Source organism: Lutjanus erythropterus, chromosome 23, assembly GCF_056507025.1.
Source record: "Lutjanus erythropterus isolate fLutEry1 chromosome 23, fLutEry1.hap2, whole genome shotgun sequence".
Lineage (NCBI taxonomy): Eukaryota > Metazoa > Chordata > Actinopteri > Lutjaniformes > Lutjanidae > Lutjanus > Lutjanus erythropterus.
In genome coordinates, this window is record NC_139339.1 from 26,349,187 (window position 1) to 26,368,061 (window position 18,875).

General features: G+C 38.7%; 1 protein-coding gene across 1 annotated transcript in view; it reads right to left on the reverse strand.

Moving 5' to 3' along the window:
* map4k2 (mitogen-activated protein kinase kinase kinase kinase 2) overlaps positions 1 to 18,875 on the reverse strand; it is a 54,359-nt gene that overhangs the window by 34,219 nt on the left and 1,265 nt on the right. The window lies entirely within an intron of this gene.

Here is an 18,875-nt window from a genome sequence, read left to right on the forward strand (position 1 = left end):
GATGTGGACATGATTCTTAGTCCGAGTCAAAATCCTGGCAGCAGAGTTTTGGAGATGGAAGAAAGATTTTTGACTGATGCCAGACAGCAAGGAATCAGAAATCTATCCAACTAGTTATGAAGGCATTAATAACAGTTTACAGACACAACTTTTATAACCAAAGTGGTCACATAAAAATGGCTGAGGTCATTACAAAACCATACTCAAAATACCAATTAAGTTAAATAAGGGTTGAAGCCATGTTAGTTGCCTTCAAGGTTGAACCCACTTTTACACAGCTACTTTTACTGTGTATCAAAAACAACTGAGAAACCTGTATTTACAGAACATGCTGATATACTGCTAGACTCAAATACTATGGGTTCTATGACCATAAGCAGTTCTCATGGAAATATGCAACCTGTTGGAGCTGCAGTGCTTCAGAAAGACACATCAATCTAAGATATTTCAGATCAAATCAGACAAAAAGATTCCCATCTCTAAATGTAACATGTACTTCATTCATTCTTGAGTTTTAGGGATGAGCAGCTGCAGACGGATACAATCCAACTGGTACCACCTGACTAAGAAACTTTAAATTTTGTTGCATCAAGACGTTTTGAGATGAATCAAGATGCAACGAGAATCATTTTATCATTGAAAAGTAGCCCTCTGAATCGGACAGGAATCAGATCAAATCATGAGGTATCCAGAGATTCCCACCCCTACTTGTGAGCTAGAACTATCTTCAACAAAGCAGGTTTTAATGGCCTCGGGGCTCAAGCTGCAAGAACAAGAAACAGCTGTGTTGCATAGTTGTGTTACAAATATCGTAAGGCTGCTTATCACATGTATGTTGATGACTCACAAATATATATGACTCCCTAGGACAGAGCATTAAACAAATAAGGAGTCAGATATTCCAAAATTTTCTCCAGTTAAATCAAGAAGAGACAGAAGTCATTGTTTTGGGGGTCAGTGGAGACAGACTTCAAGACTGCGCTCACCTCAATAGTTGATCCTTGAAGACTAATAAACAAGCCAGAAACCTGTGCTGTACTGGATTCAGACCTCCATTTCAATACTTAAACTGGATCCATAACAACATCTGCCTTCTACCATCTTAAAAAATATTACAAGGATTAGAGATTTAATGTCACAACAAGATCTAGAGAAACTTGTGCATACTTTAATTTGTAGCAGGATAGACTACTGCACTGGTCTGTCAAAGAAAGCAGTTCCAGACCTCCAGCTGAGACAGAAAGCTGCTGCCAGGTTTGTTACAAGGTCCAGAATATCACTCCCATACTCAGATCACTTCACTAGCTGCAGTTTCAGAGTCTACTACAGAGTCTACTACTTGTCCACAAATCACTGTATGGTGTAGGTCCAACACTGTCTTCAGCTCTCCTGACCTGGTACGAACCCTGCAGACCTCTAGGGCCGGCTGATTCTGGACTGCTGCCTGTTCCTCGAGGCAAAACCAGACATGATGAAGCCTCCTTTAGTTTTTACGCTGCTCGTGTGTGGAACAAACTGCAAGAAGAGCTGAAGACCAACCTGTTTACCATTGCTTTCATTTGTTTTTTCCTTTATTTAACTTATTTCATTACCTTTAATTTGCGTGCTCTTAATTGTTATTAACTGTTTTCTATGTTCCTCTGCCTTTTTTTAAAAAAGGCTTTTTTTTCTGTTTGCTTGCTTTTATTTGTTTTTCAGGTTCTTGCCCATGTACTCTGTGATGCACTTTGGGTTGCCGTTGTGTATGAAATGTGCAATTACCTACTGCAGAAACTGTTAAAAAAAAAACCCTGACAAGCTGTTTGTTTGCTGTTGCTGACCTGCTGGTCATTGTTTGGCTTGATAGTGGAAAAAGTGGTTACTGTTTCCTCTCAAGCCAGAGGAACATTCCAGAGGAAGATGGAGAAACAGGTCAGGTGTTTCCCCATCTCCTCCTGGTGATCCCCTTCATGATCAAAGACTTCATCAGGCTAACCCCCAGCTACGTCACATTCCTTTACACTGCCACACAGCGAGGACAAAGTAAGACAGCATTTACAAGTTCCATTAACATGTGATCTGTATCTGTATTTTATCTGCAAACTCATGTTAATGTCTGGACACAGAGCGAATTGTGATCAGAATGTGATCGGACTGGCCACAAGACACCTGGAGGTGGTGTGCCATTGTGAGCTTGCATTGTGTAAATGCAATCTGTACGGCGTGACTGCATTCTTAAAGAAAATAAAATCCTCCCAGCATGCTGAGAGGTTGCCTAACTCCACCTCTTCCTGTAGGCTCACGCAAGCTCAGCAAAAGCTGCAGGCAGTTGCAGTAACCAACTCGTCCTCCCTCTCAAAAAGCGTGACGAATGAAGGTCATCCATGGATTTTTTTTCGCCTTGACCTGTTGAGAAGTCCACAAGCCCGGCCAACTAATTTGCATTTTAAAATGTGCTTATTATAAATGCTTAGGCTCACAGATAGGATATTATTATGTAGATTACATCCAGATACTGCTCAGATGTTAATATCTGGTAGAAATGGGACAGAACTGTATTGCTGGGTTGCAAAATCGTGAGGATTAGACTGTGCGCACACACACACACACACACACACACACATTTTAGCACCTTGTCAACACCCATTCAGGCTCCTTAATAGCAAGCAGCATCACTTCATCAACATCTAAATGATATCAGATTCATATCAGCACCCTGCTGCTCAGTGGCCGTGGAAATACACAACCCTGTAGTGCAGCAAAACATGATAGTTAGCTATCAACCTAAGCAAGGTCATTGTGTAGATGGATGTCTTATTGGTATTTGTCTTTGATGAGTAATGACTTGTCGCTTCTCTAAAATTCACCTCTTTCTCAAGTCAGTTGAGGTGTTACTTCTTCTTCTTGGCTCTTGACAACTCCGGTGAACCCAGAGGGCAGATAGCTCATGTCATGCGTCATATGCATGCCCATGTTGTGATGGAGCACAGTATTGTGGTTTTTGAAAGGCTGGCTGATGTGCCTTCACACAGCTGCTCTGTGCCCCAGACGAGGCATATTGTGTTTTGCACAACAATGAAAGATGCCTTTGCATTACTTAACACAGTAACCTCAGAGAACATGCCAGATAGCACTGTACAAGAACCATACAACAAAAAGCAGTGATGATTTCACAACGACTAGTTACAAGATTTTCAGGCTGTGATGAGCACATTTACTGAGATACTAAACTAGCACATTGTTTCATTTTACTGGCATGAAGATTTTGGCATCAGTTACTGTAGCTGGTTAATTAGTGTCTGATTTTTTTTTAAATGTGGAGCACACATTCTGCAGATAATTAAATATATAATATAGATAAGGTGTGGTATTCTGTGTTACTGGTGCTAGACGGTGTTTGGGCATACACCAATCAGATTACATGTCCACTGCCGCCACCATCTAAGCATGTAGTCAATATTTAGCTGGAGGACAAACACTGTAATTCTAATCTGAAAGCGTGATGATATTACCAAACGCTGATGCATGGGCTGACGATGATCACTTGGAAAATTTTAGCATATCGCCCAACTACGGTTCCACTAACATTCACCCACTCACGAGGACACACTTTCCCACACTTACTTAGCCAAGAACACACATTTACTGTACAAACATGCTCTTACTCATGAACATCCTGACTGGAACCATTACGAATTGGCATGGCATGTACATGGCCCAAGGCAGGAAGTCTCTTTAGCGACTGATTCATACCCATCTACTAACCCTAGCCCGTTCAATCTGCTGCTGTCTGACAAGAGATACAGAAGTAACCACTGCAGTACCATCAGACTACAGAACAACTCAACCTCCACACTCAACCAGGAAAAATAGTTTTTTTTTCTAGTGTAGTATTAAGATACTATGCATTTCATTGTGCAACTCAAACACATGAATTTACTCATGAACTTGCACTTGCCTGTTTTCAAAATGCATTTGTCAAGTTAAAAGAAGCAAGCTACAGATCTATGCAGTTATCAGGGCTTGCAAGTCAGATGTGGCATGCAGAAGCAAATCTCAGGAAAGTAAGAGAGATTTGAGATGAGAATACACAAATATTCTTGAATAAAGTCCAGTGTTGTCTGTCACACATCTATCACATACTACATTTTCCAATATAAGAGTTTAAAGATAGTAAGTCGTTGTTGGAGCTCTGCCACCCGCCAACTCCATCACGAGAACAGAACCTGGGCATGTGTCCAACTGCTCAGTGTGCCATCTTGACGATGAAGAACTTATAATTAGTTTGGCCTGCTGTCTCGCCGTGGTTTTAACCTTGTATTGATTCCACAGTCAGGTCGAATAGTATTGGCACAGAGAGCTCTTTCCTACTGGCAGTCCCAGACAGGCCCAAGGGGGGTCAAAGTCAGATAGACTGATAACGGCATCATTTACTACAGACTTCTTCTTTGACTGTGTGATAAAAACTAGCTTGTTGTGTGGGTGAAAGGGTCAGCGAGTCGCCAAACACATCAGAATTCATCATCTGGCATCCATGTCCACATATTTATGGGCCATCAGGATTTACTTCTGTTGTGACATATGGCTCTAAACAAGTGTTACATGGACAGTCCAACTGACCAATGAACAATCAGCATCAGTAGAAACCACTGTTTATAGAGCAAAAATGTGTGAATACAAATCTATAATAAGTATAAGCCTGGTTTTATTCTACATTTATATGCAGCTGTGGTGGGAGGCGTTATGTTTTCGGTTTGTCTGTCCATCCGTCCATCTCATTCTCATGCAGCTTAGATCTTGGTGATCAGAGGTCCATCTCATTCTCGCAAATGTGATATCCCAGGAACATCTGGAGGGAATTTCACTATGGTTGTGTCTAGATGGGGACCGTAGACCCGCGAAAGATCTTGTTGACCCTAACCAAGTGTTTTTTGTCCCTAGATCTACCCAGATCAGCGTTCACAGCGTTGTCACATGACAAAACATAATTAGTTTGTACAACATACACAATGAAGAAACCAAACCTTCAAGTCTTACAAGAGTTTCTCAAATCTAGGGTTCCCGTCTAGACACTTTCATTCTATCTAGCACAAATGTTCACTTGGACTCAAGAATAAACTGATTAGAATTTGGAGGTCAAAGGTCACTGTGAACTAACAAAACACATTTTTGGTCATAACTCAGAAAAAGAATTCATATGTTAATTTTGACAAAATTACACACAAATATCTAACAGGATAAAATGATGAGGTGATTACATTTTATATGCAAAAGGTCAAAGGTCATCTTCACTGTGACATCATAATGTTCAGCTCTCTGTCAGTCCTCTGTCCTCCTCTGTAAAAAAAAATACTCTCTAAGTGCAGACAGCATATTTCTCACTGGAAATTATTCACTGGAATCACACATGTCAAAATAATGAGAAGTTTTGCCAAAAAATACAATTAAAAACTTTTATTTAATTCAGAGTCTTCACTACATACAGTCTGAACAGACATGGATGTAAACTGCAACTTGACAGGTTGTTGGAGATATCTAGTTTTTATTCTTATTGTCAGCAAATTCCATGAAAAGCCACGCAGAAGGAATTAAATGGCAGAAACAACAAGATTCTAACCAGGTCCTTTTAAAGCCCCTGTGTGGGGGCCTGCCAATGATTTTTGGATAAAATAATAAATTCCATTCCCACTTTGTTGCAGACGCAATAAGAAAAAAAAAATGAAACAAAACAACAAAGACAAAAAAAGACATAAGAAGACAAAAATGACATAGTAAGATGAAAAATGACGTGTAACAAATCAGAAAGTTGTAACGACAAAAAGACAAAACAAGACTAAAAGCAACATAACAAGATGAAAAAGATGTAACAAGACACAAAAACACAGAAAGGTTGAAAGAGGACAACACCTTAAAAGACGTAACAAGATGAAAACGACGTAAATATGTAACAAGAAAAAAAAACAACATAACAAGACATAACAAGATGAAACATGACATGTAAGACCTAACAAGATGAGAAATTATGTGAAAGATGTAATAAGACAAAAACAACGTGAAAGATGTAGCAAGATGAAAAACACAGTAAATATGTAACAAGATGAAAACAACGAAAAAGATGTTACAAGACAAAAAAAAGTATAAGATGTAACGAAATTAAAAACAACTTAAAAGACATAAAAAGATGAAAATGATGTAAAAGACATGACAAGACAAAAAAAACAACATAAAAGATGTAACAAGATGAGAAACACTAAAAGATGTGAAAAGATGAAAACAATGAAAAAGATGTAACAAAATAAAAACAAGATGTGTTTTACACAAGTATTGGTACTTCTTTTTTTTTTTTTTTTTTTAAGATTATGTTTTGGGCTTTTGCCTTTATGTTGATAGGGACAGCTGAAGCTATGACAGGAAAGGGGGGGTGGGGGGGGGGGTGTGACATGCAGCAAATGGGTCACAGGCGGGAATCAAACCAGCAACCGCTGCAGAGGACCAACAGCCTCAGTACATGCAGCATCCAAGTATCTGTACTTCTACCTGAGTACAGAATGTGTGTACTTTTGCCACCACTGGTGTTATTAACCATAAAATGATGCATTTAAATGTTGCATTCAGTTCATATCTACTCCACTTCTGTGACCTGAGGTGTGTAATTTACAGTTGGACAGGATCTGAGCTTAGCACCGCATTTTAGATAAATTCAGGCCAGACTGCAAAGCTTTCAATACTGAAGTCAAAACATAACTGAGAGTTTTGTTCAGTGTTGGTTATCATTTCCCATAGTCAGGGTAAATCTGACCCAAGTTTTTTCACAGTCCTACATCAGAGGTGATGGCGGATGTTGTTTCCAAGCAGCTATACCATGTTTTCAACTTCCTCTATTCTTCCCTGGAACATCAGTCATCCTGCTGAGCGAAGGCGCTGACGTCAGATGGACCACTTTTCACTTTGGGCATCTACAACAGACGAGACAGCTGCCAATGGGATCAGCAGGTCGGCTCGACACAACCTGTCGCTCGGCTGCGTTCACTTCCTGTTTTCTTTCCTGTTCTACCACAGAGCTTCCTGTGACAACAGTGATAGTAACGTCTCTGAGACGGTTCTTATGCAGACAGGCCTGAAATAACAGCCATTTGGGGTTACATAATGTGGGGCGGAAACTTCACTGCACTTTGATCAGGCACTCAAATGGCCTCTGATCCTGAAATGATCTACAGTCTATGTAATTTTTTCACAATGAGACCACGCCGTGTTGTTTTGAATGCAGATGCAGAGCATGGGGCATGAATGGCCCTGGGAACAAACACAATATTAAACTGAGGAAAACAACTGAAAACTGCTTCCGGAGGTGAAATATAGTCTTATGCTAGTTATTTTGCGCTTATTAAAGTAAGCATATGTGACTTTTGAAAGCAGAAAAACATTTATTCATCTTATAAAATGAAAAATTGAACTTGTGATTGAAACACATCCTTTCTAAATCCACTTACATTCTGAGGTTTTGCTGCTACAGTCTTTCTTGGTCTGGTATGACCAGCATCTTATGTTGGCTAACATTAGCTAATGTTAGTGAAGTTTAGACAGATACTGTTTGACTGACATTACTGAGTGACCTTTGCTACTATCACAGTACGTCTTAGCATTTACCGTTATCCAGTGATCCCCACTTGTGGCAACAGTGGCAGCAAATGCAACATATGCAGTCATGTCACATGACTCGGTCTCAAAATTTGATGACTTTAGACTCAACTTGACGAGATCAATAAAGACTTTCGATTTGGACACCAATTACAAAAGACTTCACTTGGATCCTTTTGACTTGAAAATACCAGGAAGAACTAATGGAACGTTACAGAGCTCCAGCTGTGAAAAATTAGACCAAAGATCATTTTGTTTGTGTTCAAAACATTTGTTTGCATCTATAATTACGCAGCTGTCAACAAAATGAAAATTGCAGACGGAGACACAACTTCCTACTTCGTTCGACATTTGAAGCTGCACAAACAACGGTAACTAATGTTAACATAGTTAGCGAGCTAATGCTTAGCTAATGTTAGAGTAACAGCTAAGTAACTTTGTAAATCAATGAGGCTGGAAGCTCACTGTTACATTATGACTTGTTGAAGAGGACTTCAGACCTGCCTTTCTTGACTTGGATCTTAGATGCAATGACTTGTGACTTACAAAATAATGACTTGGTCCCACATCTGGTCATAGATGAGCACAACTGAGATTTAGGCCTGATTTAGATCTCTCAAACAACTTTCTAAAGCAGCAATAGTTGCAAAAGCAAGCTGTGTTTGTGTCCATCTGATGAACAGAAGTCCAGTATTACTATTACTTGATGCTAACCGCTGACAGCTCTGAGCTAGAATCAGACCAGTTCAAATAAAGGCTGTAAAACCTAAACAATAAGCTCAAGGATAAGCTCCGCAAAACCTGAAAAGACCTGTAATTTTCCTGAGAGTTTGATAGCATGTTTTGGATTGCTCCTTTTGGTCAGACATGACATGACACCAAGTCAGCTGACTCAATTTCTTTGTATCAATTGGTTTTCATGATCAGTGACTAGAAAGAATAAATGATTTCTTATTTTATTTTTTTGTAGCTGTATTAATAATTGTAGCTATATTAGTGATATTGTATCCCCATCAACCGTGACATGAAATATCCGCCATTGCTCTGAACCATCTCTGTACAATTTGGCTGTAGCATTTGCTGTGACAAAGTTCTGTACCAGTATGATATCCAGTCCTAATTTGTTGACAACCATGAGATCAGAAACAGCACCTCTTCAATCAGACATGCTGCCTCATCAGCTCTGATAAAACTGTTTATCAGCCTCAGACACAGCTCTGGTCAACAGTTTTAACCACCGTTCTAAATCACCGCACAATACGCCACATTAAACTACAGGAGATAACAGCGATACTGGTGCCTCATGCTGCAGCACGTTGGCGGCGGTGAAGCTGATCCAACCATGGGTTAAACTGATGCAGACAAAACAGACACAACTTTAAACACAGCCTGTGTTTTTAGCTTTGCACAACTACAGACACTCGCCAGACATGTCCTCCTACTTGCATTCAGGAGTTTGTCTTTATGGGAGTTTCTGACTCTGGCAAGGCTTTTATTTGGGTTGATAATCAACCTTCAACATGTATAAGATATGACATATTACAACAAAAAATGATCAGTTTTGTTAAAATGAAAGAACTGTTGTTGATAATTACACTGATAATTTTAATATGCATTTTTTCAGATGTTTATTTACCTTTATACACAGTTCTGAGTCCCACCTTAGAGGCTAACAGCACTACAGTAAAACAATATAATGAAACCCACTGAAATGTTACAATGGAGCACACTACACTAACAGGATGACAGAGAAATCCTGCTCTTTCTTTCCAAACCACACGGAAAATATAATGCAACCACATGGCGCAAATTGCTCTCTACAAATTGTGTGTGTGTGTGTGTGTGTGTGTGTGTGTGGGAGAGAGCAAGACATAAACAGAGACAGAAAGGCTCATAACAGTTCAACTGCAGTGCTTCTGCATCAGAAAATCAATCTCATTTTTGTTGGCTTCTTTTTCAATTTCATATTGTTTAATCAAAGAATGTGTTAAGACTAGTTAGTAAAGTCATTAGTCAGTAAAGTCATAGTAACGTAAAGTCATTTCAGAGAATATGCATGAATATTGATTTAAAGATTATATATGATCAAAGACTTTCAAATAATCTATATTTTCTTTCCATGTGCCATAATCCTAAATGCAAAGTATGTCATTTCTGCTGCAGGGGGTCTCTCGGTCAAAAGAACAACAAAAGACGTAGTTTGATGTAGCATGGGATCATGGGAGTTGTTGTCATCATTGTTAAACAACAACCATTGCCTATGAAAATCCATCCAGTATGACTCAAGCAGAAATCATGCACACAGATGAGGTAACGGATTAAACTTTTAGTCATGACATGTTCAGTCACATTAACTGAATTTCTCACACTTTACTTCTACTTTCACCAGTCTTTTTTTTTTTTTTACATAAGTATCTGTACTTCTGCTTGATTACTTTTGCCACCTCAGGTTGAAGGGACTCTGAGGACAGACTGCAGCCTGTTCTATTGTAGCTGTGAGACATGGAGGCTGAGTATAAAGAGCAGCTGACATCACTCACTGTGCTTCATCTCATTTGTGCAGAAATTGACTGAAGCAGGGGAGACCTGGAGGTTAATTACAACGTTCAGATTATAAAGCACTGTCTGTCAAAATAGCTTGTTAGACTGCACACTGTGTGTTCATGCTTGTGGACTGCAGTGGTGTTGCAGGATGTTTGTTGAGGAAATGAACTTTTGAAAGGATCATTGGTGCTAGACAGAGGTGACAAAAGTTAGACTGGTAAAAGTAGAAGTACTGATTCAACTTCTTTACTCAAGTTAAAGTGAAGGACGTTTTTACTGGTTTTGTCTGTTGTGTTGGATTACATCTTGTAGCGTCACTTTGGTCTTGTTATGCCATTTTCGTCTTGTTACATTGTTCTCCTCTTGTTACTTCGTCTTTGTCTTGTTACGGCGTTTTCATCTTGTTAAATGTTTTTTGTCTTGTTACATCATTTTTGTCTTGTTACTAGGGCTGGGCGGTATGACAAAATTTTCTTATCATGTTTTTTTTTTTCAAATCATATCGGTTTCACGGTATTTGACAGTATTTTTTTTTCATGCAACAGTGTTCTTACCCACATTTTCTTCTAATGAGAACAGAATTACTGGAGTTGATTGTCTTTAAACAGCCCATTTTACTGTCATAAGGACTGTATCGTGTTTTTTTTCATGTCCAGACACAGGTTAAAGCATGACCCCTTCAAAGTATGGTTACCATGACATGGTAGGGACGACTATACGATTAAACGTCCCCACCCACACTAGTTGGCACCAGAAATACTAGTAGTTTAACATTTTTAAAAATAAAATATTTTAAATATTTATCAATATTTAATTCATGCATGAAGCCAGTTATCTGTTGCCTCAGATTTTATGTAGCCGCACGCCATTAGTCGAGGCTGCAGCACTGTCAGACTGCAGCCCCTCTCGCCCAGCGCATATGAACCAATCACCGTGGCAACACCGGATGTTTACATCAGCGAAGTCGGACAGATGACTGTAGACTGTGACAGAATAAGCTGATATATATTCACTCGACTGGAGAAACATGTGACCACATTAAGCACAGACACAGACATAAACTGCTGCTGCTGCTGCTGCTGCTGCTAGCACTGCTAATGTTAGCCACACTGTGTGTCAGGCTGGCAGCTAACGTTTTCGGTATGAACCAGTATACCGCACAGGCCTACTTGTTACGTAATTTTTATCTTGTTACATCGTTTTTGTCTTGTTACGGCATTTTCATCTTGCTACATTTTTTTGTCTTGTTACATGTGTTTGTCTTGTTACAGCGTTTTTGACTTGTTACAATATTTTCATCTTGTTCTGTCATTTTAATCTTACTTCTGTTGCGTATTGTTACATAGTTTTTGTCTTGTTACATTGTTTTCATCTTGTTCTGTCATTTTAATCTTACTTCTGTTGCGTATTGTTACATAGTTTTTGTCTTGTTACGGCGTTTTCATCTTGTTACATATTTTTGGCTTGTTACATAATTTTTGTCTTGTTACACTGTTTTTGTCTTGTTACAGCTTTTTCATCTTGTTATGTCATTTTAATTTTGTTACTTCTTTTGCCTATTGTTACGTTGTTTTTGTCCTGTTGCTTTGTTTTCGTCTTGTTATGTCATTTACGTTTTGTTACGTTGTTTTCATCATTTTGGTCTTGTTACATATTATTGCAAGATTTCCCTCTAGGCACGCCTTTTCATCTTTTCATCTTTTCATATATTTTTACATTATTTTTGTTGTTTCCTCATTTTGCCGTTATACCTTTCACATCATTTTTGTTTTTTTAACATCTTGTACATCACATTCATCTTGTTACACTTTTTATGTTGTTTGCAGGTTTGTAGAGAATAAAAGTGATAAAAAGTTGTCAGAAAAATAAATACCCAAGTAAAGTACTGATACCTGGAAACTCTGATTAACACATGATGACCGGCTCCTCATCATATTTCTGTGTCAGTTCACCAGATTCACAGAACAAAAGTTTCTTCTCTGAACATTCAACAGTGAAACAGGAAGACATAAATCACAGTGAGGGTGACATCTGCTTTCTTCCTGAACAATCTCAAATCTCAACATTACATATAGAGTCAGACCCATGGCTGAATGCACTATGTTCATGCCTGTCTAAGGCTCAATGTCTGGTGAGTCCAATGTGTTTTCAGGCTAAAATTGCAGCTCACAGTGCTCCGTGACAAACAATTACAGACTGTAGAATAAGTGTGAGGGAAATGCAACACCCATTTGAATTGTGGCGACGTCACCACACTGAAGTCAGAGACCTCTTGAAGACAATCTGGCTGAGGCTGGTCAGAGCCACAGGGGGACATGGATCAAGATTAATAAGACGTTCTCTCTCTCTCTCTCTCTCTCTCTCACACACACACACACACACACACACACACACACTCAAGCTGCTAGCTAAGTGTCCTCTGAACAACAGCAGTGTAATGAGAGTCCATTGAAAGCCCACACGGTCACATGTCCAGAGGTTTCACCCCAGCGCCACCACACCCAACGACAGCAGCAGTGGGAGTGAGAATGTGCTATTGTCTGTTCCCATTCACAGCACACACACAGTGTCTGCTGCAAAATGTCCAAATGTTACAGTCACGCAAAGATGGTTCAGAATACAAATGTCACAGTCAGCTCAATGTTGCTCAGGGGCTCTGAATCACCTGTCAGTCAAACAGTGCTACTGTGGAGTGTTCTTACACAGCGATCTGTACTCCTGCTCAATGTACAGTTAAAGCTGCGTCAATCAACAGGTTTATATGAATGATAGATGGATGAATGTGTAATTTCAATTGAATTCAACTTTATTTATATCAAGCCATATCATAACAGTTTCATATAGAGCAGGTCTAGACTAACTGGTTTGTTCCACAGAACCATCTTGGAAGTTGTCCTTAGAAACTGTTTGGAAAAGGGCGAGCACTTTCAAAAAATTCTTGGCAGGTGATTGGATGAACCATCTGTCCATTACATCTAATCAGACCAAACTCTTGTTGAAACTGGTTGGTAGAAGAGCGAAAGCTTCTTTTCCAGGAAGAAAAGCCTTCAGTGTTTTTCTTTACTCTTCTTTCAAAGAAGAAATACTCTCCAGTTCTGATATAACTGATGCTATCACAGTAGCTACGCTGGCCTCTTCAGGAGCCGCCACTGTTTGTTCGAGACGAGTCGCTTCCATGGACGCCTTACGCTGCTGTCAAACCTAAAAACACACCTGTAGCTGCCAGTAGTCCCTCCTAGGATTATTATTATTTACAGAGACCCAACAGTCCCCACCATGAGCAGGCACTACAGTAACAGGAAAAAATATTCTCTGTGGTTGGCTACCATCTGCCACGACTGGGGAGACAGAGGTGACGTGATGGAAGTCACATACATGATCTGAGTACATTAGGCCTACATGATATGATAAAAAAGTCATGTTGTGATTATTTTGACTGAAATTGCAATTATGATATGTGATACTATTAGTGGAAACGATAATTTTTCCTTTATATGTGATATTTGTTGGGGTCTGTACCAAACAAACATGTTTTCTGCATGTTTTCATGCAGCACTTCAGTGTCTCACTATAATGCTGCCCGACACAATTTTCAGAAAATTGCAGTTCTGTGATTTGGTATATTGTACTTGGCCATATTGCAATTTCAAATATTGCGTTTAACTGTGCAGCCCTAAAATACATCATACATGTTGTTCACGAATCATTCACAAATTCTATGTTCAGGATAACTGGTGACCTCTGGGGCTGCTGCTTAAAAATATTAGCATCTATCCTTGATAACTCAGAATGCAACTCAACCACTGACACCTCAGTCAGAGATTCAGGTGTGTTAGGCTAGCGCAGGGGTCTGCAACCTTTCAAATCAAAAGAGCCATTTTTGGCCAAAAAAGGGGGAGAAAATCTGTCAGGAGACACAACTATTAAATGCTCTCTTTTCCCTGAAGACTTTTTTTTGGCAGCCATAGCTTATGGAGACTCAAGAAGACGAACCACCATCACAGTTTAGAGGAAAAGACACCGAACCATAGACACAGTCTTTGATGCATATTTTAGTTGCATACTTTCTGCTGAGGTCTAGTTGAGATAATTTACCATTCTTCTCTAGATAAATTTATTATAAAAGTTAAAGTTAGAGAAACTCGAAAAAGTTAACTGTGAATCTGATTTGTTACTATTTTGTTGCCTTAAAATTAAATGGTTTACAGTATATTTTGTTTAAATACGATGTTTTGTTGTTTGTTTCTAAAATTCAAATATCTAAATTTATCTAAATGAAAATAGTAAATTATCTCAACAAAAGCTAGTAGTTTTCAAAACTGAAGAATTTGACTTGGCCTTAGAACTGATGTACTATGTATGTAGTATGTTGGCTTGAAATTTTGAGCTGTCTCAACTTTTTCATAGACCTACAACAATGAAACGGTTTTCATCTCCATGTCATTTTTTGCCAAAGTCACAGGGAGCCACTGGAGAGGATTTGAAGAGCCACATGTGGCTCTGGAGCCTCAGGTTGCAGACCCCTGGGCTAGCGGGTGCTAATACGTCTGTAGCCTTCAGCAGAAGTCTAACACTTTCTAACAACACACCAGCAGATTTGTTTCAGTTTTTTTGTAGCCTTCAGCCCCAACTGACACTGACTCAAGTGAGCCAGAGTTGGTCAAGGAGGCAACTGAGCTTATGAGCATGATAGCAGAGGTGAAGACAAAGAAAGTATTGTAATCCTAACAACTGCACGGCTATCCATAATCACATGGGCTTGGAGAGTAATAGATTACATATAACAGGAGTACATCATCTGGATGTACAGAAATGCTAACCGTTTTCTATTACAGTCATGAATAAAATAAAAGATGTAATCAGATTACAGATATATTTTGTAAAAATGTGGATTACTATTAGGATTACAGTTTTATAATAAAGAACAATATCCTAACATGCATGCATGCCTCTAGTGAAAAAATGCTTCACTGGGTGGAAATTTCAATTTTTTTTAAATCAATCAATCAATCAATCAATCAATCAATCAATCAATCAGTCAATCAATCAGTAAATTACGGACAACACATGAAAGAACAGCTGGATAAAATCATAAACCTAACAAAGAACATAAAACACTTGAGCAAGTAATTATTTCCAGTCACTTTTTAAGAATAAAAAGTCTAAATTCTCTGATTTCAGCTTCTTAAATATGAATATTTTCTGGTTTCTTTACTCCTCTCTGACAGTAAACTGAATATCTTTGAGTTGTGGACAAAATGAGACATTTGAGGACGTCATCGTGGACTTTGATCAACATTTTTCACCATTTTCTGATATTTCATGGACGAAACAATTAATTGATTATTGGAACAAATGGTCAACAGATTCATTGATAATGAAAATAATCGTTAAAGGAAAGACTTTAAAAAATAGGCCAAAACATGTGGAGCACATGGACCTTTCTCACAACATTAAAGTTGTTAAACTTGATTACTTTCTGTTACTTTTGGATTACCTCAATATAAAATATGGTGAAACTGTAAACTGTCTAACGTAGTGTTTTTGGGGCTGCAACGAATGATTATTTTGATGATTGACGATCTTCTCAATTAATCAATTAGTTATTTGGTTCATATAATGTTGCAAAATGGAGAAAAATATTGATCAAAGCTCAAGATGACGTCCTCAAATGTCTTGTTTTGTCCACAACTCAAAAATATTCAGTTTCAAATTTACATTTCACTGACAGCTTTACAGACAGATGACAAATAAGGAAAGGCCTGAGTGGAGTATGTAAGACAGTCAGATGCTTCTATACAGGAAACTGACTGGTTTAATGAGAAACTGAATGATATTATGTAAATCATATACCGTGACCTTCATCTTCACTCCAGCAGAGTTCTACACACATGCAGAATCTCTGACAGGGAGCTCTGAAGCCGTGTTCACTAACACGCCATGTTGGTTTTTACTTCATCGAATGTTCAGCTCAGAACATGATATGCACAGGCTGACACACCTGAACAAACCACTGAAACACATCACTTCCTCTGTCAGTGAAAAGATGATGTGAAAAGAGAGAGAAAAAGCTGTAAAACAGGTGTGATGAGTAAAGAATCCAGCTCTGCAGCAGCAGCAGAACGACGCTCTGAACAGACAAGGAGCCTCTATGTTTGTGGCTCAAAGGGTAAAAAAAGAAACAATACAAATTCTTGTGCTTTCTGCAGGATGCACGCGGCACCGGGGCGGGTTAGCTGCACAGGATGTTTGCATCCCGACGCTCGAGTCATCGAGAGAACACAGACGACATGTACCAGTCTTATACTGGGCTGAAAATGTAGACTGTGACCTGATATAAATAGTATGGTGAAGTCTGGGATGACTGACAGGTTAATATTTATATAAAAATATGTTTGTTAGGTTCATTTATCCTGTCAGTGCCCTGACAGAAGGCTGACAAATAAATGCAGAAAACTCATTTCACTGTAGATGTTGTACTACCTTATGTTGTTGTACCTTAATTTGTCAGATACAGAGCTGCAGCTAATCCTTGTTATCTCCACCGGGCATAAGCCAGGAGGTAACTGTAACCACATTGCAGTAGGTGCTTCGCCACATGTTGCCCAGTGGGGATCTGATCTGGGTACACTCTTCTAGTTTTCGTTATGAATTAATCTGCTAATTAATTGATGAATCGTAGAGTCTCGGTTCTGTCCGACCAACCAAGGGCACAGGTTTTGTTTCATTGCGGTGAGGGTGGGGGGGGGCATATTAAGCACGAGAACATTTTAGCATCAAACGTGTTATGAACTAATTTGTGCTTTTTATGCACCAATTTAAAGTCGTAATGTCTTTATTTAGGTAAAGGAAAACATAAAATTCAGGCACCAGATGATGATTCAAAATATCAATGGCATATAACCAGTTGATTCCACCAAGCACGGCACATCTACGCCACGGTTCTGATCCATCCTCCGCATGGCTACAAACCAAAAAGTGTTTTGTGCGCCTCATTGGGTCCTCTTTCCTTGCTCTTTGTGCTTCTACCATGGATAAGCAGGCTACATGGTTAAATAGTTTCTTTTCTGTCTGTCTTTATGATTGTGGGTCTTTTATTTTGAAAATTAAGTGGATTCTCCCTGCCTTTTCTGTGTCTGACTTCCTGCCCGTTCGATCTGCTCTGTGCTAACTGATGCAGCATCCGTCAAAAATATACTCTGCGCGTATTTGAAGCGAGTAGCGAGAAGGAGTGGAGAGCCGCTTCAGGGATGTGCCGAGGCGCTGCTGGTGGAATCACAAACATTGTATTGAACGGCTGTGATCGGCTCCGGCTGGCTGACGAAGCTGTAAAGCGCAGCCACGCCTGGTGGAATTTATCCATAACTTTCCAAGACAAGACTTAACTCTGCTATTTTTATTAGTGTTGGGAACAAAAGCATGTGTGCTAAATCTTAGAGGAAGACCTGACCCCCGACCCCCTGAAATCTACACCTCTCCAATCAACGGTCTAGAACCTAATTAGCTGATTAATCTGATAATTAGTGCAGCTCTAGTCAGGTGTTTTTAGTTCTGCAATTAGCAAAAAAAAACCTCTCCTAACTGGTTACTTTCTTAAAATCAGAATCTGCTTTATCTGCTGCTTTATTATTTAATATCTGTCTCTAAAAAGTGAATTATTGAGTCGTTATCCAAAACTTTCAAACTTTGGAAACACAACATTAAAATTTAAGTATTTCTAAGGATTTCCAGCACTTGTATGAACCCAGCATGTATTAAATAGCTACACACATAGGTTTTATTTTACTCTGTCTGAGCTCCACAGGAGGGGTTTGCTGGTCAGTAGTTTATGTTGGAAATTTCTGGAAGAAACAGGAACATTTCTACATGGATTCTGGGAATTTCAACTATTTTAGGACCATTTTAGGAAAAAACACTAGAAGACATGGGGAAGTGGTTAGGTACTACAGTAGCTAAATCACCAAGACTATGACTGATGAGAGAAAAACCACAACTGCTGTGACTCTGCAGTGATACATGTGGAGGCTGATCCTCAGATGTTGGAAAAATACATCCCCTCCACACTTTAACACAGAATCTATGTTAGAAATAGTATCTTATGAAAATTGTCAGCTAGAGTCAATGATGAAGGCTCATACACTGTAAAAAAAAAAATATATATATATATATATATTTTTAAAAATATAATGTTCTGATTTTCTGAAATGCAAAGCTTTATGTTTATCTAAAGAAGAAAAGTAAATTATCTCAACAAAAGATCAGTAGTTGGTGAAACTTAAGATTTGAGTTGGGCTCAAAACTCAAAAATCTATTTAAGTACATTCCCTTGAAATTTTTAGTTTTCTCAACTTTTTGATTTTTTTACAGTGTAACATTGCTGGGACACTGTAAGGACTGGCTGTGTGTTTTCATCCTGGGCCTTTGGATATCTTAATATCTATTAACAATACTGCCTGTATAAAAACAATAATACAAATACACACACACAAAAAAAAAATAAGAAACGTTGATTGATTCCTCTAAATTGCTGCACTGTGTGCTGATTTTCCAGAAAAAAGGATGTATTTCAATATATGTCAATGTTGTATTATAAAACAACACTGTGATAGGAGATGTTACTGAAAACAACATGGAGCTGTGACACAGTCAGGGTTAGGATGGTCACCTGAAAAATGTATTCTGGTACAGTTACTGATTACCTATTAAAAAATGTA